Source organism: Cornus florida, unplaced genomic scaffold (genome assembly GCF_030987335.1).
Source record: "Cornus florida cultivar Cherokee Brave unplaced genomic scaffold, ASM3098733v1 CherokeeBrave_3.0.0_Hap2_Chr06, whole genome shotgun sequence".
Classification (NCBI taxonomy): Eukaryota; Viridiplantae; Streptophyta; class Magnoliopsida; order Cornales; family Cornaceae; genus Cornus; species Cornus florida.
This window is the reverse complement of record NW_026775576.1, coordinates 54746730-54773360: the sequence shown is the minus strand read 5'-3', so window position 1 is coordinate 54773360 and position 26631 is coordinate 54746730. Positions and strand designations below refer to the sequence as shown.

General features: G+C 36.7%; 1 pseudogene; it reads left to right on the top strand.

The window, feature by feature from the left end:
- The first annotated feature begins 11425 nt into the window (after positions 1–11425).
- Positions 11426–11524, top strand: LOC132315366 (small nucleolar RNA R71; annotated as a pseudogene).
- Positions 11525–26631: the final 15107 nt, after the last annotated feature.

The window sequence follows — 26631 nt, the reverse complement described above, 5'->3', positions numbered from 1 at the left end:
TTTCTTTTCCACCACTTTTTCACTATCTTTTCATTTTGCATAACCTATTGAGTCGTGCTTGGATTTGATTCCGGCCTTGCACGCATTTATTTTACTTGATTTCCATATGATACACATTTTTACCTTTGTAGAAAAGCATACTAGATATTTACTTTTACCCGTAGGGGTGTAACTACAAAGATTCTTGAAAATTATTTTCTTTACTTAGCGTATCTCTCGTAATTATCTTTTGAAGTTATTTTGTATATAGGGTACTTTTAAATGTATTTTTTGAATGACACTATATTTTGGGATTTTCGGGAAATTCACTTTTTAAGTTATCTAATAGAGGGGTCTTTGTGTAATTATGAAAAGTTTTTGAAAAAGTGTCTCATTTTGGGTTCAAATATTCATGACTTTGGCACTTCCATATTATTTTTCGGATTTTTTTTCATTTATTTTGAATTTTTCTTTCCCGTTAGTCGTCAAACTTGTTCGGAGAATAACTTTTAGCTCGGGACTCGGTTTTCGACCCCGTTTCTTCTGTTGATCATAGAATTCCATTTTAGAATTAAAAATTTTCATTCGCGGACCATCTTTATTTGAGTGCATATTGATAGTTTTCACTTTTTGGACCCGGGCAGGGCCCGTTCGGACTGTTCGGGACACCTTTTTGACCTATTTTAGGTAGGTGCAGGATAAAGAAAGTTACTTTTTCATTTCTTCTCCTCCAAGCTCACTCCTAGCCGCCATTGAAGGAGCAAGGGGCTGCCATCTCTTCTCGTGTCTTTTCATCTTCTTCCTCTATGATTCTCCTTTTCCCGATGAAGACTTTTTTTATGTCCTCAACGACGTGGTGATTTCTATCCGATCAGATTTTGATTTGCAGCACTTTGATTTTTGGGGTGTGAGTTTAAGCTTGGATTTGGGTGTTGTCAAAAGGGGATTTCTTACTCTCCTCGTTGTCCCCGTCATAACCCCGAAGTTTCGCCGCATTTGGTGAAGTTTGATTTTGGTATGATTTAAGATTTTCATCTCAAAGTGAGGTAGGGGGTGTTTCATGTTTATAATCTTACTGTTTTACATGTTTTTGAGATTTATATAACTTGTATACATGTCTATAGTTTAGATTTAGAAATGAGTATTATTTTTTTATTAAATGATGATTTAATTTCATAGGTGAAGTTCCATAGACATGTTGTGTCAGGAGGCGGTGTTGCAGTTGATCCGTCAAAGATTAAGTCACTGATGGATTGGGAACGTCCGAAGATAGTGTTTGAGATTCGAAGTTTCCTTGGCCTAGTAGGCTATTACAGGAGGTTTGTTCGGGATTTCTCTTGCCTAACAGCACCTATGACTTAGCTTACTTGCAAGAGGGTCAAGTTTGTATGGAGTGAAGCTTGTGAGTTGGCATTTCGGGAGTTGAAGGTCAGGTTGACATCAGTACCAGTTTTGATTATACCTGAACGTGGTTTGGGTTATGTGGTCTTTTGCGATGCTTCCCGAGGAGGCTTGGGTTATGTTCTGATGCAGTTAGAGCAGGTAGTTGCTTATGGGTCTAGATAGTTGAAGACTCACAAGTTGAACTATTTGACACATGATTTGGTGTTGGTAGCAGTCATATTTTCCCTGAAGGATGGAGATATTACTTGTACGGGGAGAAGTTTAAAGTTTTCTCCGATCACAAGAGTCTCAAGTATCTTTTCTCTCAGAATGATTTGAACTTGAGATAGCGCAGATCGGTTGAGTTCATGGAGGACTATGACTTTGAGTTACAGTACCATCTGGGTAAAGCCAATGTAGTGGCCGATGTGTTGAGCAGGAAGTCACGAGGAACTCTGGCTAGCATTTCCATTCATAGATGGAAGATGCTGGAGGAGCTTGCTAATCTTAGATTGCTGTTGTGTTGGGATGATTCTCCGGCTACTTTGTTTAACCTGGTTGCCCAACCAGCTCTTGTTAGCAGGGTTATTGAGGCACAATATGAGGATAAGGAGATGAAATCCATTTATGCACGGATTTCTATTGGTGAGGATGTTGAAGGTTGGACTTTGCATTCAGACAATGGTCTCAGGTTCAAGGGCATGATGTTTGTTCCTCTGTCTTGTCGTAATGATGTCTGGTGTGCTTGTCGCTGGTATACCCAAATTTGTGCAAAGATATATGGACTAAGAGTGTGAGTGTATAATGTGGACAAGTTTTACATTTATAAAAGCCACTACTACCTCTAACTTAAAATATAGCTAGGGTGAGTAGGGATCGTCCCAAGGGATTTTAGGCACTAGCAATGGAAACAATAAATAGGCTTAGTAGGTCAAGAGATCAAAGATTAGTTGGATTGATTGATTAAGCTTATGCAAATGAGATTAAAGTAAACAAAATTCAATGATTAATAAAGTAGAGAAAGATATAGAGGTGAGGACTTGGGGTACTAAAGCTCACCACTAAGCTTGACTTCACTAGACACTAGCAATTCTATATTAATGGGAAAATTGACTTGTAACTTGTGTGTGTGTGTGTGTGTGTGACATTAATTGAAACTAGGCATGGATGGTAAATAAGCATAGATTGTCAAGCCAAATCAAATGGTAAGCACAACCTATCAAATGAGACTAAAATCCATTCAATGAAATCACAATTTATGCACAAACAACTATCTACACATATACATCTAATGCATTCATAAGTATGGAACACCAAGGAACAAGAGTAGATTGTCCACCTATCTATGAATTTAAAACAACTACATTACATCTACACTAGAGACATGAAATTAAACTAAGTAAATTAAGGGTGTGGTATAATCCATTAAGAAACAAGTGTGAACCATCAAATAAATTGCAATAGTATTTAATTAAGCTCTATGTTTTGACCATCTGTAGATTAACTTCATCCATACTAATAAACATGTATAAATTCCACTAAATCTAGAGAAAAACACATAAATCATCCATTCTAGCATACATAAACATATGGTTAGAAGTAGATAATCAATTGAAAGCATTAATCCATACACATCAAGTAGAAACCACAAGATATATATATATATATATATATATTTAAATCAAAGATCAAAACATTGTTACAAATAAATCTCCAAAAATATACAAAGAACTAAGTCTAGGAAGCAAACTTAGGGGCTACTCAAGCCCCAAGTAGATGTCTAGCCACCCATTGAAGTAGTCATCCAACCCTCAAGGGCTATCTCCATGGTAGGAATGACCTCCTTCTTGATGGAAACCTATAAGAATGGAGGAACTCCTAAAATGTGTAAAAATCTTTAATCTCTAACCTCTAGCCTCTTCTCCAAGATATGAATATCCAAGTTATGAATATCAAATCTATAACAATTATTTGCTCTAAAAGTGGCTCTTAATCCTTATATAGGCAAGTCAAAATATCACACCAATGGTCTGGATTCGTGCACCAAGGTCCTCAATGATTGCACTAACTTTTAATGAGCTGGAATTTGTCTTTTTTTTCAGACTTGAGGAAGTTTGATCGATCGAACTGTGTTAAGATCGATCGAACGTGCTGAGATCCATTGAATGCTGTAGAGATCGATCATCCTTGGCGACGCCTTTTTGAATAAAGACAAATCTCTGAGATATTTTGGGATATTTTTGGGAAGAAGACAAAAGTGGTAGGTGGGTGGTGGTGTGGATAAGATCAAATCATTTCGATTGATCTAGGAAATGTTGGATCGATCGAACTTGTTGGATTCTTTTGGATAAGGACAAAGGCTTGGATCCATCTTGAACTGTTTATATCGATGAACTTTCGATCGATCGAAGAAATGTTGAGATCGACCGAACATGTTGAATTTCCACACTTTGCTACATTTTGCTTCCACTTTGCTCCTTTCTTCCATCCAGCTTGAGTTGACTTCTTTTAAGCTCTTATTTGGCTGAATTAACTTATTTTTGGGATAAGTGCCTGAAAAGGGCAATAACATGAAATTAGTCTAAAATGGAAAAGTAAGATAGATAAAGGTCCTAGAATAACTTAGCTTAAGGGGTTTAAATGCGTAGTTTTCAGCGCTCATCACACCCCCAAACTTAAATATTGCTAGTCCCTAGCAATGAACTAGAAAGTAAAGGAATGAAATGAACAACTATACAACTATGAACTAGAAAGCAATAAATAGATAACGCCACTTTCGTAGGGAACACGATTGCATTTAGCATATGCAACAAGCTTTTTAAACCCCTAGGTTACCCCTAGTGGATGACTGAAGTCTCGTGAGGGTTTCTAGAAATGATACCCACAAACATTAAGCTCTTTCTCACTAAAAGGACACTAATATTCCAAACAAGCATTGGGAGAAAACTACCTCAAGTATGCAATTTTTCAACCATTTCTAAGCAATCTCCCAAAATTTCAACACCAAGTAAACAAGTATGATCCTCCACACATTAAGAAAATGATCATGCAAATCAAAACAACTCTAGAATCCTTTTTGAGTGGACCAGCATCAATTATATTGCTATCTTAGCCAACTAAAGAAATGATCACATCCTTACCCTCAAACAAGCACACAAATCTAGTCCCGATCATCAAAACAAAGAGTAGACCTTTTATTAAAGCTTTATTAAACTAGGTGCGCTTATTCTTTTCACTCGATTTTTTTCATTTTTTTTTTTTTTTTTTTTTGTTTTTTTTTTTACTAATCCTAAGGATCATAGATGGAAGCATAGTGTAATGTGTTGATCTATTAAGCTTTCTAGCGATCCATGAGATCGAGCGTTAGGTCAATGACTCCCAAACCAGACGGCTTTAGGGAATTAGGCGTTCAAACACCCCTAAGGACTTACAAGCTCATATCAACTAGGCTATAAATCAAGACAACCTTCATCTAATCATTTCCTATTTCTCATCTTTTGGGAGAAGTCTTCACTTTTTTATTACTTTTTTTTTTTTTTCAAGTTCAATTATTAACCTAGAGTTTGGGCCCTCTACCTTTCGGCGCGAGAAATTCAGTGCTTGATAAGGCTAGAATCCCGGCTACTCAATGAAAAGTGTTTGTTATCCACTTTTATCAAGATGAAAGCTTTCAATGCACTACTAGCCCAATTGGAATATAACCAATTCGATAGTCAACAAAGCATATACCCCACAAATGAATGCTACTGTGCGCCTGTGCTAGTGTAGAATCCTAAAGTAAATCTCAAAAAAATCACAAATCATGATAATGTGGACCACAAGTGCAAGCAAGATATCAATCTTTCAAAAAATTTACTCCTAAATGGCATCCACAAGGCATACAAGGAGTATTGGACTCTCAAGTCAATCAATTTTTTAAATTTTAAGCAATATAGTCCTCAAAATATCAAAATCATAGTTAGTGATGGATCAATCATAGAAATCCCTCAAATACACAAGTTATGCTCAAAATTTTGAATTGAAAGCAAATACTGTAAAGCACACGTTACCCCCAAACTTAAATGGCACAGTGTACTCAATGTGCAAAGAGAACAAAGGAAAGAGTATACCAGTGCGGCTATGGCAAAGAATGGCCAGGACAGAAGTATCCAAATTGGGTGGTATAACCACCCCCCCCCCCCCCCCTCAAACTTGGGATTAACTGTGGTCCTGAAAAAATGGCACTAGGAGAAAAGCTGATCAGATAACAAAGGGGACAATAATGGTGCACAGTGGATATGCAAGTGTAAATGGGATAGTAAATGAACTAATAAGAGAGGAAAATGGTGGTCCTGAAAAATTCGGGTAGCACTCTCTCATTGAAGTCACTGGGATGCACCTGATAATGGAGTTAGTCACAGACAAATATATCAATAAAATAATATGACATCCAAAAGATCATGCATAAAATAGGAAAATAAAAACAGTATTATGGTATATCACAGTAATAAGGCCAACAGATTAGCCGCAAAAATATCAAATCAGTATTAATATAGTAGTAATGTATCACAAATATATAACATGATAAAAGAGAGGAATATAGATAAGGCAGATGAGGTAGGGCGAGTGGGGTGTGATACCCTGATATCTCTAGATATGCCCTACAGCGCAGCTAAGACATCGGAGCGAAGAGATGCAACATCTGACCGAAGAGAGACAATTACGTCCTCCAAGGCCTGGATACGCTCTCCAAAGCCAGGTGTCGGTGCTGGAGCCTCAGGTACCACTGGATCAGGAAAATGATGTGCATCCTGAGCCTGCTCTGGGAAATGTAATGGTGACCCCGTTGGAGAGTGATGTGGTGACTCCTTTACTAGAGGCTCTCGCTTCAGATCAATGTCTATATGTACTACAGCCGTCGGTGCGACTACTGGATTGTCTGCTGCTGCTGCGGCTGCTGCTGCTGCCATTTCCTCCCCCTCAAGCTCCTCAGCTGCTAGAAAAGTGTCCTCTACCAAACTCTTGATAAGAGCATTGTAGCTCTTATTCTACTCATTTTTGCCGTAATGGCAAGCTCCTGTCTCTGAATACTCATTTGGATGGAAAGGATAGTGCTAATCTCAGAGGGTCTGAGTGATAAGATGGCCAAATAGGAGGAAAGTGGCCGGCTTGGGCTTGGCCTTGCTAATATAGGTTGAATACAATCTTATCATGACACTCTAGTAGAGTGCCGGCATGGATACCCAGTGGCCTCTGTAGAATGAATATAAAGCAACCAGAAAGTCTGAACGCCTCTGGATCTTATGGCCCGCCATAAATACGTTTCGAAATAGTGCTGAATCGTAGAACCAAAGGTCATCAGGCAGATAAGTCTGGGTGGCGAAAGTCTCGCCATCTGCATAGTGGCTAGTCAGTGCCACGGTTATGTCTGCGTAAGAAGGCCTCCACTCCAAGAGAGGATAATGAACATCGGGAGGGTAGATATGCTGGCATTGAGAAGATCTGGCAAGAATATAAACTGTGATCTGAATTGGGTGGCCATCAATAGTAATGTGTAGCTCAGACAGGTTACTCGGGGCCTGTCAGAGGTTTTGGTAGAACAACTGAACAAGCCGCGGGTAAACTGGATAGGTGACTGGGGCCAAAATAGCTTAAATGCCCCTCTAGTCAATATTATCGTAAGCGGACCGGGTCAGGAGATATCGGGAGAAAAAAACAATATCAAACACTGACTCATGCACCACCTTAAGGCATGAGTATCTTCTGGTAGGTCTGTCGTGGTCCTGGCTTAGCTGTGCCGATGGTGGTGAGGGAGAATGTATATACGCAGTCTCAGCTGAAGAAGATGATGCAGAAGTTGAAGACTGTAGTCTAGAGTTGGCTGATGGGGACTGAGCTGGATCTGCCTCTAACTGCTCAGTCTGCTCAGCTTGCTTAGCCTCATGAACCTGCTCTAGAGCTAGCTCCGGAATGTGGTCCTGAACATGAGATGGTCTAGCCTGCTCTTCTACTTGCTGCCTCTCTCGGCGTGGATAATGTCTATGGGCAACAGTCTTTACCCTAGCCATGGCCTGTAAAGCAAAAAGAAAAACACTTACAATATAAGTTAGTACCGGCATAAAGAATTGAAACACAGTATATAGAAACATAAATGTCAAATAAGATAGACAACTTAGAATAATAATCATAAATTTATGCAAGTGATGACGCAGCCAAATAAACAGTGACCAAGTGAAACATGCTAAACAATATAAGTACAGAATGCATCTAATGTGGAAAATAAAGGCATTTGGCATAAATAAGATAGCATGGAACACAAAAGATGGTGTGTGAAATGTATGGGCAAATATGTGAAGTTCGATCGATCAGGAAAATATGAGATCAATCTAAGTTGGATTGATCTGGACTTAAGTGAGATCGATTTCTCTCAGATCGATCTGAGAAAAACAGAGATCGATTGAACATGCTAAGAATGCAAATAGTCACAAATCTGTGATGTGGATGGCACAGGGACACCCAAACAAGCTTGTGGGGCCCTCTTACACAACAACTACACAATATTGGTCACTTGTCTTGGCACATGACCCCCAAAATCAATTTGGAATCAAATATATACATGTATATACACGTGCTTTATCAACTTAAAAATGGTAAGAATCAAACATGGGAAGCTTAGATTTAACTTGGCAACATAAAAAATATATGATTGAAACTCAAAACCCAACTCAATCTTACCAAAACGGGAGAGAAGTGGAATGGGAGAGAGAGGAATGTGAGATCTGAGACAAAGATGGAAGATTTGAAGCCTTGGAAGCTTGCCGGAGAGTCGCCGGAGGTTGGGAAGAAATGGTGTTGCAGCGGCGAGAGATGAGGGTCTGAGATCGATTTACAAATCGATCAAAATGACCCTAGGGTTTTATTTTAAAAACTGGTCCCGACAAGTTCGATCGATCTAGAAAAATCTCAGATCGATCGAACATAAATCGATCTTGAAAGAACACAAATCGATATATGCTTTGAAATGATTAAGTATTTTTGAAATTTTAGATTTTTTTTTTTTTTTTTTTTTTTTTTTTTTTTTTTTTTTTTTTTTGTAAACTGAAAATATTTTTAGGGATTTTTAGAAAATTTAAAATAAAATGGAATTAAAAAGAAAATATATATTTTTTAGATAATAAAAGTAATAAAACTCTTTTGGAATTTTTGAAAATATTTTTAAGATAAAAATAAAAATAAAAATAAAAAAATATAAGATAAACTGAAAATATTTTTAGATTTTTGAAAAATTTCCCAAAACTAAAAATGTTTTTTTTTTTTGAGAATAAGATGAAATAAACTAAAAATTCAAAATATTTTTGGATTTTTATTAAATTAAAGTTCAAAAGTCAAAATCAAAGTCAACAAAGGGGTACAGATTGATCAATTCAAGATCGATCTGGAATAATCTTCGATTGATCGAACAGGTGAAAACCTGCAGACAAGTTCGAACGATGCACAGAGAGGCGTTTTTCATGGATCTCAAAAATTTTCTAAGTGTGGAGTGAAGATCAATCCAAGAAAAAGTTAGATCGATCTAAGAACTTTTAGATTGATCAAAAAAAAAATTTCAATCGATACACAAGGAGCTGATTTATGCAGGAAAATTTCGATCAATGGAACAGAGAGATGATTGGATGCAGGAAGGGATGTTCGATCGATCGAACCTCTTTTGAGATCAATCGAATAGGAACAAAATGCCTATTTTCAAAATGAAATTGCATGCATTCTCAATCGTGGTTCCTATCAATGTGTATAAACCTTAAAACATATCTAGACGACGCAAGAAATGAAAGGTAAAATAGAAATGAGGGAGGAATAGGGTTGTAAACCCTACGAAATGCACTAGTCTTTAACGTCTCTAGCAAGACGTTGGGCTCTTTTAGCCCGGATCAAACATCTTGTTATGCAACCCCTCCTTAGCGGGGTGAATGGATTTTTGAACCCCACCCAACAAATTGCTCTCTAAGGAACTCATTAGATTTGATTCAAACAATATTGACCGTCCTTGGTCAAAACAACTCTTGGGCTTCCATGCCCTTGGAGCACTTGGTTTAAATATAACTTTCTTTGCTTTCAAGTTGGTAGATAAACCATGGAAATGTTCAACATCAAGTAAAGACTTAACTTCATTAAATTCATAGTTTACACACTCTTCTACAACACACACTTCTTCATGTTGGTCCATTGAATTAAAAATGTTTAACTTCACTTTTATATGGTCAAATGAGATTTTCATTATCCCCATCCTACAATTGATGTTGGCATTTGAAGTTGCCAAGAAAGGACAGCCAAGGATAACGGGAATTTGGCTCTTAGGATTTGGAACCGGTTCCGTGTCTATGACAACGAAATCAATCGGGAAGAAGAACTTATCAATTTTAATCAAAACATCCTCAATGATACCCCTAGGCTTTTTAATTGATCAGGTCGGCAAGTTGTAAAACTACCGACATCGGTTTCAAGTCTCCTAAGTCCAATTTGACATATACTGAGTATAGAAGAATGTTAACACTTGCTCCTAAGTCTAGAGAGCCCGATTAATGACATGGTCACCAATGATGCAAGAAATAGAGGTGAACCGAGGTCTTTGAACTTTGGGAGAGTGTTATGTTGCAAAATATAACTCACTTGCTCGGTCAAGACCACTTTTCTTGGTGCTTAGCTTTTGTTCTTCCTCTTTTGGGTGCAAAGATCTTTTAAGAACTTGGCATAAGCCAGAATTTGCTTAATTGCATCCAAAAGTGGGAGATTAATCTTCACTTGCCTAAACATTTCAATGATTTCATTGGTCTTACTCTTTTGTTTGTTAAGATAAATAGATCCTTTCAAGGCATCCGGAAATGGAGCTCTTGGCTCAAAAGCTTTTTCAAAGTCTTTCTTTGAAACATCATCAACAAAAGAATTTTTCAAGTCTTTTTTCAAATCATGCTTTAATTCCTCTTTTAAATCATTTTTCAATGCTTTCTCAACATGATGATCATGCACATGCAATAAAGGAGGAATAAAATGTGAAACGGGGTGGGTGTCAACTTTTGGTTGCACCGGTTCACTTTCTTCATTGGACATACCTACTTGGTTGTCCACAATCTTTCCACTTCTCAAGGTTGTCACCGCATTGACATACTCAATTATGGGACCTTTCGATGAGGAATGAGTCTCCACAACATATTGTTACTTTGGTGGGGCATTTAAAGGCATTTTCCCTTTTTCTCTAACATTTAGAGTACTAGCTATTTGTCTTACTTGGGTTTCTAGCTTAGCAATGGATTGAGAGTGAGAATGAAGCAATTGAGTGTTCGCCTCTAGAGTGCCTAAAGTGGTTAAAACTTTTTCTTCAAAAGCGGGACTCCTAGAATTTCCTTGAGAATAAGATGGTTGATTAGGGAAATGAGAATTTGAAAATTGATTGCCATGTGATTGAAATGATGATGATCTAAAACCTTGGGAACCTTGGCTTTGCATTGAAGGTGGAATATACTTTCCTTGAAAACCACCTTGGGGAGGGTTTGAACCTTCCCCTTGGCTTTTCCAAGAAAAATTCGGGTGGTTCCTCCAACTAGGATTATAATGATTGCAATAGGGATTATTCCCTTGGTTAGCAAAAATGGCATTGGCTTGCTCATGGTTGTCATTTTACACATGCCCATCGGGACAATTGGAAGTAGAATGTAAGACACTTGAACAAGTCATGCATGATTCATTAGATACACGATGATAAACGTGATTAGGGGAGGAAGACACTTGGTTTGCCAAGTTTTGGTTGATAAAAAATTGATCAAATCTTTGAGATAAGGATTTCATCTCGGCGGCTATTTCATTAGAGTTGTCGACTTGATATAAGCCAACATTCTTCCTTCCACTAGAATTTCTACCATTCTTAAAAGACAAAGATCTATGCATGAAATTTTCACTCATACTTTCATACAATTGCCACACATCATTTTCATGTCTATCAAGATAAGAACCACCCATAGATACATCAACCATACCCTTGTGATTATTTGGTAAACTTTTAAAAAAATATTGAACTAATTGCCACTTAGGTATGTCATGATGTGGGCACTTCCTAAGCAAATCATTAAACCTTTCACATGCCTCATGAAACGTTTCCCCATCCCCTTGTGAAAACTCTCGAATTGAGGTTCTCATGGCATTAGTCTTTGAAACCGGATAGTACTTCTTCAAAAACTCTTGTTGCATTTTTGCCCAAGAAGTTATCGGAAAAGGCCTAAGATTGTTAAACCAATATTTTGCCTTAACTTTAAGGGTGAATGAAAAAAGTTTGAGCCTTAACACTTCTTCTGGCATGTCCGTGTATTTCACGGTGGAACACACTTTAAGAAACTCATCCAAATGCTTATAGGGTTCTTCACTAGGAAGTCCATGATAGTTAGGAAGCATTTAAATGGTTTGTGATTTGATTTCATAGTGATGTGCTCTAAATAGAGACAATTGAATGCAAGTGGGTGCATGATATTCATTAGGCACATAATGGTCTCTTAATGCAATGAGAGGATTCACAATTGGTGGTGTTAAGCGAACACCTTGATTAGCTTGAACCATGGGAGGTTATGGAGCAAATATTGACCTAGGCATTCCCAATGGAACTTGGCCTTGTTGTTGTGGTGGGATAAATGGTCTAGGCATGCCTAATGGTATTTGGATGTTGTCATGATGCACATTAGGGTGGAGGATGCCTTGTTGGTCTATGTGACCAAGGTTCTCCACATGGTTGTCATTCAAATCCTCCATTAGTGAAATGGAGTGATGAAAACTACCTCTTCCCCTAGGGTTTTGAACAACCGATTCAAGATGAAAATTAAGAGGGACAAGAGTAGGATTTAATGACCTACGACCATGCATACATTAACAAAAACAATAACAAGAAATAAACAAGTAATAAACACTTCGCCTCCACAACAAATCAACAAATCTTCACATATAATGATCCTATACTCCCATGCTTAAACAACATGCAAAGAAAAGTAAATTGCCTCCACGTAGGCTCACGATTTATCTAAGAAATGAAAAACAAGCCTCCACGCGGGCCGACGATTTAACTAGAGTTTGAGTTAGAAAGATCTCACAAAGGGTCCTTAAGCAACTTCAATTTAACTTTCAACTTCCTAGCCTTGCTTAGCTTTGCAATTTTTTAGATTTTTAGCCTTTTTCTGCTTAGCTTAGCTCCACTTGGCTTCCTTGCTCTTCAATTCTCCTTTGCTTGATTTCCTTGCTCAAATCACCTAGTCAATTAAGAACAAACACAATAAGTAACTAAGAAGAAAATAAAGAAAAAACACAATCAAAAGAGTACCAATTTCTCTTTGTTTCCAAAACACAATGTTGCCAATTCAAATCCCCGGCAACGGCGCTAAAAATATGGTGTGCTTGTCGCCGGTACACCCAAATTTGTGCAAAGATATATGGACTAAGAGTGTGAATATGCAATATAGCCAAGTTTTACATTTATAAAAGCCACTACTACCTCTAACTTAAAATATAGCTAGGTTGAGTAGGGATCGTCCCAAGGGATTTTAGGCACTAGCAATGGAAATAATAAATAGGGTTAGTAGGTCGAGTGATTAAAGATTGGTTGGATTAATTGATTAAGCTATTATGCAAATGAGATTAAAGTAAACAAAATTCAATGATTAATAAAGTAGAGAAAGATATAGAGGTGAGGACTTGGGGTACTAGAGCTCACCACTAAGCTTGACTTCACTAGACACTAGCAATTGTATATTAATAGGGAAATTGACTTGTAACTTGTGTGTGTGTGTGACATTAATTGAAGCTAGGCATGGAAGGCAAATAAACATAGATTGTTAAGCCAAATCAAATGGAAAGTACAACCTATCAAATGAGACCAAAATCCATTCAATGAAACCACAATTTATGCACACACAACTATCTAGACATTTACATCTAATGCATTTATAAGTATGGAACACCAAGGAACAAGAGTAGATTATCCACCTATCTATGAATTTAAAGTAACTACACTACATCTATACTAGAGACATGAAGTTAAACTAAGTAAGCTAAAGGTATGGTACAATCCATTAAGAAACAAGTGTGAACCATCAAATAAATTGCAAGAGTGTTCAATTAAGCTCTATGTTTTGACCATCTCTAGATTAACTTCATCCATACACATAGACATGCATAAATTCCATTAAATTTAGAGAAAAGCATATGAATCATCCATTCTAACATACATAGACATATGGTTAGAAGTAGATAATCAATTGAAAGCATTAATCCATACACATCAAGTAGAAACCATAAGATATATATATAAATCCAAGATCAAAACATTGTTACAAATAAATCCCTAAAAATATACAAAAAACTAAGTCTAGGAAGCAAACTTAGGGGTTACTCTAGCCCCAAGTAGATGTCTAGCCACTCATTGAAGTAGTCATCCAACCCTCATGGGCTAACTCCATGGTAGGAATGACCTCCTTCTTGATGGAAACCCTAGAAGAATGGAAGAACTCCCAAAATGTATTAAAATCTCTAATCTCTAGCCTCCTCTCCAAGATATGAATATACAAGTTATGAATATCAACTCTATAACAACTATTTTCTCTAAAAGCGGCTCTCAATCCTTATATAGGTAGGTCAAAATGTCACACCAATGATCTGGATTCGTGCACCAAGGTCCTCCAATGATTGCACTATGAGCCAACTTTTAATGAGCTGGAATTTGTCTTTTTTTGGGAATTCGTCTACGCTCGCATGAGCCTTACTCGCATCAATCGACAGAACAGACAAGAAGGTTCCCTACATGGGTCCTCACAGAATGAATTTCTCCTATCCAAGGAAGAAACTCGTGAAACAAGAATGCATCCAAGGGATACGACAGATCCTAAGAGACAATGCAAAAACCTGACATAAAGTAAACAAGTAGCATGCAACATAACATAACTATCTACTCACACAAGTAGTAAACAAGTTGCCACATACGCAAATAGGCATGTTATCAAATCAAACATGTTATCAAGAAGCACGGAGACATGTTATCACACCAGAACATGATAGTGACACAGAACATGTTATCAGGAAGCATATATACACAAAAGCATGCTCAACCAATGATAGATGTCTCAAAACACCTGAAAATGTGAACATGTTATCATACAAGACAAGTTATCAAAGAAGGCATGTTATCAAGATATAAATGACACATCAAAACAAAACAACGTGAGCATGATATGCACCCAAAACCCGTCGTCCAAGGTATTCGAACCCGGACACTCTGATACCACCTGTGACGACCCTGATTTTTAAGCCAGCGTGTCCTGTGATGAACCGTAAGGATGATCCAATAACGGATCCGAATGCGGAAGCGAAAACAGAAAACAAGACTCTAAGAAGTCAAAGTGACCTTCCATGAGGTCGTGGAACTCAACAAGAACTGATGCGGAAGCAAAAGATAGAAAATATGACAAATAAGCCCCTAGGGGCAAAATAGTCATTCCTAAAAACTGTAGATTCGGGTGCCACCTAGCACACCGCTGGAAGGACAACGAAAAACTAATCAAGATGGACTCAAGAATCGCATGATTCGGAGTCTGAACGAAGGAGAAACGACATGACGAAGAAAAACGAGCACTTAAAGCAAAAAGGGTAAACTGGTAATTATTCAGGAAGAAACGGGTGCAAATGAGCACACCGTTGGAAAGACAGCGAAAAATTAGTCAAGTTCAAAAAAAAATTCACTTGAATCGAAGTCCGGACGAAGGAGAAAAGCCTAAAAGAAGAATTGACGTCGTGGCGGCCCGACGAGGGGCCATGGCGCACACGGCGCCCATGCGCGAGCCCACCGGCGTGCATGCCGGCGCCCAAAGACATGGCTGGTGGCAGCCCTTGGCTGCTGCTACATTTTTTTTGATCTGCCCAGAACTGAGGCTTGAAATGGAGGTCAAGACGAGTTTTTCTGGAAAAACACAAAGAAGAAACCACTCCTAAAATCGAGTTTTCTACCCGACAGCGCGGACGGAATCGAAAAAAACTCACTGTGAAATCCCGAAAATGCCCCTAGATCAGAACTGAACAAGAGAGTCATAAAGCTGCTAAATGAAAACTAGAAGCTGAAACTTGACGAGAGATTTCTGGTACTAAGACGACATTTTCTGGAAAAACATGAAGAAGAAACCCCCCCTAAAATCATGTTTTCTATTAACCATGTTAAAAGAAGAAAATAAAACTGATATGAAAGGTCCATAATGCCCCTAGATCAGAATATGCAAAAAAAATACGAAATGAATTCACAAGAGGCTCAAAACACAAACGATGAGGTTTTGCCCGGAAACGACTATGCACGCAAACGTAACTTACCTATTTAGACGCGCTACAATGGTCCATGGCTTAAAAATACAGCCGATGCAAAATCCGACCCCCCAACGGGCAAAAAGGCAAAAATGGACTTGGAATGGAAAACATGAAATCCAAAAATGCAAAACGGGATCAAATGACCGTTTGGCCCTTGGCCACACTTCATACAAGATTAATAAGACCCTATAAAAGAATGAAAATGGAATTCCCACACCCGATGCAACCGTGGTGAAGCAATGGCTTGCTATTTTTCAAGTTTTTCATAACATTTCATGAAGTTAAAAAGTTACAAAGAATACAATATACATGTCATTGGCCTCCGGCCACATCTCATACATATCAAATACATTGAAAGGAGTGTACTTAAGTACACATTACATACATGGAATCAAACATACATATTTTGACATATAAGTCTACAAAATGACATTTCATGCTAACATTTGCATGAAATGGAAACTTGAAAGCTACTCGACATCCAAGGAATGCTAGGCTTCACGAACCAAGTCTTTGTACCTGAAATATGCCCCAGTGTCGTAGGGGTGAGTAACATAAAGCTACTCGTAGGAGATGAGCATGCATCGACCTAGCATTTTACAAATTTATCACCTTAAGGTGAAACATGTTAAAAGGGCTCGTGCCACCTAACGTCTATATCCAAGTGAGACTCGGGGAGCATCCTAAGCTATCTTAGAGTCTAAGCAACAAGAATCATGATATACATACGTGTATGAAACGAATCATGGTTGGGATAATCTAAAGAACACGACAAGAAGAATGCTTGAGCATATATTAACATGAATTGCATTTTGAATACAATTGAACTAGGTCTAGAGTAATTCATACAACATAACAAAAGCATATTTGAATACAAGTTAACAAAAATCACATTATCCGTGCAATTCAACAACAAAAGAGCATGTTATATAATGCAACAAGGTTTAAGTTCTCAAAGCCATCAACTTAGAATCTAAAGTACAAAATAACAGTAGTGGTTCATGCCACCTAACGTCTATGTTATAAATGAATCAATAGGATCAATCCTAAGCTTTATTAGAACGTCAAAACACGATTTTCAATATCGATGCAATTTAACCAACATTGGAACTTCCAATACAACGCATAAAGCACAATTTCGCAAAGTTAACATCCTGTAACTTAAAATACAACGACAAATAAGAAACAGCAAGTTACAACATCATCTAGTTATCAACTTGAAAAATGAAATACGAAGTTAAACAAAGTGGATACTCGGACGTTACGCCGGATCAGACCGACAACATAGTTACTTTAGGGTTACTAGCCCATGGGTAACCTCCCTATGTGCGCACTAGACTATATATAGAGGGAATATCCCCCGTACTAGAACCACGTCCTAGCCATAGTCAAACAACGACATCCCCAAGTTTCAAAATCAACAAGTTGTGCAACAGCGCATATATCAACAGGAATATGCAAGATAATCAACTATCTACTAAGCACAACCAAATTTGGAAACCTATACAATACATGCTCTAAATCCACAACTAATATGATATGATGAATGTCGAATCTTCAGTGTGCGATTCGTTACACGCTATGCATGAAAGATATTAAACACGAAGTGTGCAAATCATTACACAAGGTAATAATATATTCAATAAGGAAAACATATTCTCATGAATACAAACATAGCAACTATGTTATCTAATGTTCAAAACATAACCAAATGAATATACAACAAGTCTAAGTCCATGATTTGAATATAAAAACCACTTCTAAAACACAACTAGATTATGGAGCAAATTGAAAGAATTTAAATAGATAAAAATAATTAAATTATCTAGATTCCGATTCAATTCCAAATAACCTCAATTTAATACATGTTAAAGGACATGGTATGGTCATCACCTATATCCATTCTAAAACTTAATTAGGTTGTTAGAACAACAAAGTAGAACTTTAATTAAATCATGCTAATTTAATTACCAAGGTTCTAAAACAACTTCTAATAGTCCCAAATTAATATATACTAGTAAACAAGTCATGGCCAATACAAATATCAAGTTAAAACCTTAATTAAGCTAATGGGACCACAAAATAGATTTTAATTAATTCTTTTAATTAAAATCTCTAGATTTTTAAACTTAACCAAATGTTCTCAATTTAACATATCTTAGAGAATATGCCAAGGATTAATGCAATATCACATTACAAGTTTATTTCATGCATGTTATACCTATGTAAATTAAACTTTCACTAAAGTTAAATATAAAATAAAGGTTGCAATTCTTATGCAATTAATCCCAATTTAATACATGTGAACAACCACATCAAAGCTTAATTTTCTAGCATGCCACAATTCAATTCCAAGTTGTATATCACCGTGAGGATTAAATCTTAAACAAGGAAATTAATTAAATGAAAGGTTTCAAAACCTCACCGAATATTCTAAATCAAATATATGTGAAGCTATATGACATGTAGATCAATAATATCAAGTCGGAATTCAAATGGAGTGAATAGTGCACTCGGGGCAAATTAATTAATAATTACTAATTTTCAAAACACCTCCAATTACTTTCAAATTCAACTATGTTGAAGAGCATGCTAAGGCCTAATATAATATGCTAACACATATTAATTTCAAGCTAAATAAGGTCATGTGAATTAATCTTTCACCGAAGATAAATATTAAATAAAATCTTTAATACTTATTCAAATGTTCCAATTTTAATACACGACAATGAGCATATCAAGGGGCAATATAAAATCATGCTACATGTTTAAACCAAGCCATGAGCAACTGGGAAAATTAGATCCCGTACAAGAAAAATAAATAATAAAATCTCTAGATTTTATATTTAATCATGCAAACAAGTAGTATAAGCATCACAAGCATGCTATATAACAAGAATTTAAACCTAGAACATCTCCTACCTCAATTTGAGATGAAAATCCCAAAGGCCCACCAAAACAAAAGTGCTCCGAATTCGACGATACCGAGAGGTGTTGTCGGGGACAACACGGTGAACATAACCCCCATCAAAGCCCCATCAAAATCATAACTCGACCTCAAAACCAAACTCAAGAAATGGTCAAAACTGAATTCTAATAAGGGAGAAAGGTAGAGCACGGCGAGCGGAACAACAAACGTTAAGGCCGAAGACTTTCCATCAAGGAAAAGTGAACCAAAAGAGGAGAGAAAAGATGGCAGCACCCCTTGGGCTGCCATGGGAGCTCCAGGTCGTGCATGAAGAGGGGAGAAGATGAAAAATGAAATATCTTACCCCCCTTTTATAGAAATCTCAAAAAGTGCCCCGAACGGGCCCCGCCGGGTCTGAAAAAGTAAAATTTGAGCAGACGCGCTCAAATGGCAAAACTTTGTGAATAAAAAAGATTTAAAATGATAAAATATGAACAACGGAAGAAACAGTGTCAAAAACTGAGTCCCGAGCAAAATGTTATGCCCAAAACAAGTTTTGCGAAAACTGGGGCCAGAAACCCTAAAACTGGAAAACATCGACCAGGAGGAAATTTCAAGAGTACACAACTCGACGAAATGTGAAAATAAATCTTGTACGAGGATCCAGGCTCAAAACAAGACATTTTGCAATAACTTTCATTAATTGCACAATGGCCCCTTCAAAAAGTGAAAACTGCACTTATGGCCCAGAATGAAAATATCTTCCAAAAATATTTTCTTAAAAACCCCTGAAATAAAATATCTTCAAAAGATATTTACGAAAAACACCCCAAGAAAAGAAAATAATTTCAAAGAACTTTGCATCCATGCCCCCTATGGACACCGGGAGTAACCAGAGTACTTTCTTGCAAAAGTAAAGATACGTATTTCGTGGAAACCACTCAAGATGAAGGCACGTGAAGTTAAAAACCAACTCTGAGCATGAGAAGTGAGGTTGTGCCAACAATGTGACAAATGGGGAAAAGACAGAATAGGAAAAAAGACGAAATAGGGAAAATGACGAAAGACGCATAGTGTCCGAAAAGTGAAAATGCAGAAATGACTCGGTCCTCAAAGGAAGTTGTCAATCCATGGAAAAGAGTCTCAGAAACCAATTCCAAGCACTTGAAATGACACTAAGCGACACGAAACAGAGCTCAGAAAGGAAAATTAAATGAAAAAAATTCATTCATAAAATTTCAGGAAAAAGGAAAGGAAGGCAAATGACCGGGTCGTTATAACGGAAGCTGCCAAATTGGAAGAAAGAGAAGTTTGCTTTGTTTTATTTTTACAATTGTATATATATTTAGCTTACATCTGTTGAAGATAGGAAGCAAAAAGAAAAGTGAAAATGAAAAGAAAAAAAGTAATGAAGTGGCTGGGGCCCACGAAATGATTTTTGCTACAATTTGTTCTCTGAACCTAGTCTTTCACGTGGGTTTGTAAAGTATTGGAAAGATATTTAGTTGTTTGGTGAGATGTAATGATAAGAAGATAAGAAAGTGGGTGTCGAGTACTATGTCTTTTGATTTGATTTTTGTCGGTTGATATTTTATGGTGTCGGTAGACTACCCATTATATGTTGTGTGCACTACTAAGTGAAGATACATATAATGAAATTAGAGATAGAGAAAGCAAAATAGAGAAGTGCACAGAGAAACCGAGACACACGAAGAGAGGGCTGCCCAATGTTGGATTTATTATTATTTTATAGAGTAGGGATCATCATATCTTGAATGGCTTGGATGATTTGTTTTAAATATTTTATGATTACTCTTTTGTTTAAATTGCATATACGTATTTTTGTTTAAATGTATATGTATATTTTTGTGAAATTAATTTTGCATGAAACTTCTTGAAATCCTTGTTATGGTTTTTCCTACTGTCTCACCCCCTACAGTTTCAGGTACCGAGGATGAACTTGGATTCATAGTTGCGGGCTTAGGTGGAAGAGTTAGAGTTGAGGAATTAAATTATTTTATTTAGAGATTTTTTTATGTATTTAATTTGAGGAAATTGATTTAGTATCAATTTAATTAATTTGAGATGTAGTCTTATTTATTTGAGGAAATTTGATTGATTTTGCATCAATAAAGGGTATTTTATTTCTTTTGAGATCTTGGGTGTCTTTTATGAAATATTTTGATTTGAATGAAATCGAGGATTTTATTTGGATTTATAGTTGCGGGCTTAGGTGGAAGAGTTGGTGTTGAGGAATTATTAATTTATTTTCGAGATTTTGTAAATATTAATTTGAGGAAATTGATGTTGTATCAACAAAATGATATTTCTTTTGAGATCCTGGTGTATAATCAAGTATTTTGATTCGAATAAATCGAGGAATTTATTTAGAAAATTCGGGGTGTTACAGTTGATTCATGTTTGATCAAGTGTTTTGCACTTTCAATGTCATATGCTAAGTGTTATAACTCATGTTGGTAAGAATTTACAGCACTATCAATTCAGTGGACTAATTATGCTACCATGGTTAAACAAAGTCTAATGAAGCTTAAGTTGCTCTTGGTTAAGCTTTATTCTATCACAAGGGCATTATAGTCTTTTAACAGGTGTATACAACATTGTTACACATACCTTGAGTGCTGCATTATTCTGTTGTGACTTTACCTCAGTGTAAAACTGTTATTTAACAAGCTGCAGCGAAGGATTATTAGCATATTCATTGAAGGGCATTTATATAATTCTGTTAAGCGTCTCGAGGGTATCCTGGTTAATCCACAGTGCTGAGACAATTAGAGATCCTCTACAGATGGTGTATTGTATGAAAAGGTCCACAATTGTATAATAATGTTTAGCATTTTCTGGTTTACAACAAGTGTCAGCTGAAGGGGTATTTGTGAGAGATTCTATTTGAAATGTATTGCAAGAATGCACCACTACCACATGGCATTGTGGTCCTGCAGAGAGAGAACTATATTCTCAGTTCATTGGACATTTTAAGAGAGTCTTATCTATAGTAAGGCTAAAATGAGGACCCTATAAATATGTTGTTATAGCATTTGTGGAGAAGCTGCCTCTTTGTGTGAAAAAGCAAGATTTCAGTAGCTGAGAGAGTGTTCTTTTTGAGAGTTGAGAATGAGTAACAATTTATGTGATATTTCATAATGGTTAAGCTTCAATGATTCACAGAAACTTGCCAAAAAGGAACATAGATGCTGTGAAGATTAAAAAGGCTGTTTTGGAGCTGATTTCCTAGTGCAAGAGGAGGCTGAAGTGGTTCAAAGTTGCTGGGGTTGTTTTTGGAGCTCGAACAAGGGCTGAGCATACATATTTTGATGATATACAATAGCTAAAGGTGCCTGAGACTACATATTAAGGCTGGTATTGAATATCATATCTCAAACCTCTAGATAATCTTGATTTGCTGGTTTAAGCTACTGAAACTGAACTTAGAAAGCTATAACCATGCTATATTATGATTGTTTATCATCTAAGCATGCTTAATATGTTGTCTTGAGATTGTCCAAGTTGAGGTTTGGCTTGAGGAATAACCTGCTCTATTTTAGTACTGTGAACTATACTAGTTTCAGCATTATATTTGTTTTAAAAATCTAGTTTGGGTGTGAAAATGAGATATATTGTTGTTATGGATGTGATATTCAATTGAGCATGTTTATATAGTTAAAATACATTTGAGTGAGTCAAAATCCAGAGGTTGATAGTGTTGAAATACCAAGATTACCCTCAGAATAGTGCTGTTGCAGAATTTACCTTGTGAAGCTCACTTTGGACTGTGATTTATTATTTCTTTGATATAAACTGTGAAGTGAAAATTGGGGCATGTTTAATATGTTGATTAAAAGTTATGAGAACTGAAAACAAGGAGGTTCAGCCACGAAGTTACAGATTCACCCCTCAATCTAGAAATTACAGATTTGAGAATTGCACCTACTGTGAAGTATTTGTTTGATGTGTTTTGAGCTGCTTTGCAGCACAATTATTGATATAACTTGTCCCAGCTTTTATACAAGTGTTATCCATCATGGTTAAGCTGTAGGAACCTTTAGTTGTAGAGAATTTGAATTATTACAAGGTTGTGTTTTGTCTATGCTGAAAACTAACATTGAAGACCTGATATTACTGCTGTGAATATAAATTATTGATACCTTGCTTCTTAATTTGTTCCAATCATTTGAGCAAGTGTATTTAGCCTATTCAAAAATGGGGGAGTATAGTTTGGGGTGCTCTTAAGGCCGAATTACAAAGTTACCCTTGTGAGCTTAAATGCTAGGGTTTGTTGACACTAAGGCTACTTGCTAGTGTTTATTGATATAACTTGCTATTAAAATTGTTCTCTATAATCAAGCAAGCTTACTTTGATGATACAACTGTGGGAACCAAGTGTAAGCCTGAAATGAAGCTACATTACAGAGTTGCCCTTTGAAGCCTAATGCTAGGGTTTTGGGAACATCAAGGCTATTGTGTGCTATCTTTATTATACCTTGCTAGTTTCACTGAGTTTATCTCTTAAGCAAGTGTATCTTAGCTACTGATATCTGTGGAAGGCAATTCCAGGCCATTCTTGGAGCTGCATTGTGAAGTTACATTTATACCTTTAAATTTGGGGTTTTTACCTTGTGGGAGCTGTTTTTGTTCTACCTTGCTCATCTACTTGTGCTATTTATACAAGTAAGTGTATTTAACTAATTTAAGGCTGTGGGAACCTAGTTTGATCATCAAGTGAAGTTATATTGTGAGTTGCCAGTTCTATCCTTCTTGTTATAGACAAGTGAAGCTAGGGGGTCTTTTAGTGTGGTACTTAAGGCTATGTGTATTCATTCTTATTTTGTGTTCCAACTTAAGTATATTGTATTTGGTATGTTGAAACCTTCATTCATTGTTGATTAAGCTATTGAGAGCTTTGGTGTCCAAGCATAGGGGCTGTGGACTGGGGGAGTGCCTGTGTGAACATTGTTTGATCTTGTGTGTGTGTAGAGGCTGTGAAAGTAAGTGTCCCAGTGAGTACAAGGTGGTTGAAAAGTGGGGCAACTGAGTGAGTAATTACTTGCATGCAACAAGTGAAGATGGTGAGCTAGTGAGTGTGAATTGGTTGTGAAAGCTAGTATCTATTCTTGTACAAGGGTGTATGCAGTAAGTGAGATAACTGAGTGTGTAACAAGGTTCATACTACTAGTGGAGGCATTTATTGGCTGAGGCCAAGAATCAAGGTTTTTCCCTATTGATAGGGTTTCCTTGTATATCTTATATTCTTGTGATTTGTTTGATTGCATTGCTTTTTATCTTCTATGTTATGAATGTTTCTACTTAAGTGAAAAAGGAAAAAATTACCTTGGACCAATTCAACCCCCCCTTTCTTGGTCCAACATAAGCCTTGGAAAACAATGGAAGAGAAGTTTTAAGCTTTAATACAAAAGAGATCCAATCGATCGGATTCTATGTTCGGAATCCGATCGGAAGGACTATGATCTAATCAATTGGATACGAGCCTGATAGTTGGGAATTTCAGATTTGAAGCCTTCTTCAAGAGAGCTCGTGGTGCAATCAAGGAGGTGTCCTTGTGTACAGGGTCTTACCCCATTTAGAGCCTAGGAGTTACCTATAAATAGAAGATCGAGCCTATTTTGAAAGGTGATTGAATTGGGATTTTGGATTGATAATTTGGTGAGAAAATTGGGAAGCTCTCTCTCCTTTCTCTTTTTAGGGTTTGCTCTCAAGGTGGAAGAAGAAGATGAAGTTAAGCATGTAGATGAGAATTGAAGCTATGAAGATGACATCCATTGTCTCTATGACCAACTAGATCTTCACTTGGGGCTTGTATGAGACCTAAGCTTGTGTAATTATATTTCTTGTCTTTCATTTTAGGGGATTTCTAAGTTGTTTATGTTTTGCCTTGTCTTATGGATTCAAACTTGGTTGTACCAAGCTTTACATTGATAATTTTTTCAATTAATCTTCTAATTGACTATATGTTGTCTTATATATTGTTGATTGTTGATTGTTGATTGATCTCTACATTGAGTACTTTTTGTAATTGTATTCAGTTATGGCCATGCATTGACACACAATTGTTTTTAATTTGATGAATTATGCTTAATCTTGATGGGTTGTTCTACATTTTAGAGTAATTGTGGTTAGGTAGATAATTCATAATTGAATTTGATATTATTCACTGCAATTGTTGTATTTGCTTGCTTATTGATATGTGCTTGTAGCCACATCCTCATTAGAACTTGTTTTCCCCATTAATTGAAGGCATTTGGTGCAGCAATTACATAGGTTTAGTGGTAAAATCCATACCCTAAGTCCCTCTCATTATTATCTTAATCTAGTTTTAATTTCATATTATCTCAATTGCAATTTCTACTTAGTTTAATTACATTACTAGTTTAGACAAACTAATCATCATCTTTTCAATCTCACGTTAATTAATGTTAATTTCAATCCAAGCCAATAGTCCTTGTGTTCGATCCCTACTCACTATACTTTAAATATAATTTTGTAGTGGCTTTATAAGTTTAAAATTGGTGTTTCTCAGTTGTCATATTGTACACATCTATATTCATTGATCATGAAAACATATCACTTGTCACTCTGCTTTTGAGCAATTAAAGTCTACCCTCACTACTGCACCCATAATCCGACCACCTGATTGGAACCTACCTTTTGAGATCATGTGTGATGCATCAAATTATATAATCAGGGTTATTTTAGGGTAAAGAGTTGATAAAATACCTTATGTCATCTACTATGCTAGTAAGACCCTTAATGATGCCTAACTTAATTACTTGACCACTGAGAAAGAATTATTAGTAGTAGTGTTCTCCTTTGACAATTTTCTTTTTTATTTGATAGGATCTAAAGTCATCATTTATACTGATCATACTACGTTGAGGCATCTTCTCTCCAAGAAAGATATCAAACCTAGTTTGTTATACTAGATCTTGCTCCTTCAAGAGTTTGACCTTAAGATCCATAATAAGAAAGGCTCTGCGAATGTAGTCGCTGATCATTTGTCCCATCTTGTTGCTGATTCCATTAGTAACTCTCTTCCCATCTCTAATTATTTCCCGATGAGCAACTTTTTGTGGTATCTCATGCACCATGGTATGCCGATATTGTCAATTGCATTGTGACGGGTCAAACCCCTTCCACTTGGTCCAAGTAAAAGAGAGTCAAATTCCTAGCTAAGGCTGAGGATTTTTTTTGGAATGACCCCTACTTATTTAAATATTGTCTAGATCAAATCATCTATCAGTGTGTCCCTGAGGTAGACCAAGAGTTCGTCATTTCTTTCTGTCATAATCAGGCATGTGGTGGCCATTTTAGCTCTAAACGAACAGCGAAAAAAATCTTACAATTAGGCTTTTATTGGCCCACTCTTTTTATGGACACCCATGCCTACTGTCTAGCATGTCCTAGATGCCAATTGTTAGGTAAGATTACTAAAAGGGATGAATGGCCCCAACAATCCATACTAGTGGTAAAAATCTTTGATGAATGGGGTATTGACTTCATGGGAACCTTTCTCTCTTCACATGGAGAGACCTACATCCTTCTGGCAATTGATTATGTGTCTAAATGGGTAGAAACCTTAGCCACCAATATATCAGACCATAGGGTTGTCCTGAAATTCTTAAAAGACCAAATTTTGTCTAGATTCAGTATACCTCGAGCCATAATCAGTGATAATGGTTCACATTTCTGCAACAAAGTCTTTGCTAGCCTAATGTCAAAATATGGGATCACCCATAAGGTAGCCTTACCTTACCACCCACAAACCTGAGGTATCCAATAGGGAGATCAAGCATATCTTTGAGAAAACGGTTAAACCCATAAGAAATGATTGGAGCTTCTGCCTCCATGATGCTTTATGGGCATATTGTACTTCTTATAAAACCCCTATAGGAATGTCTCCATATCGATTGGTCTATTAGAAAGCCTACCACTTGCCTATCAAACTTAAACATCATGTTTATTAGGCCATCAAG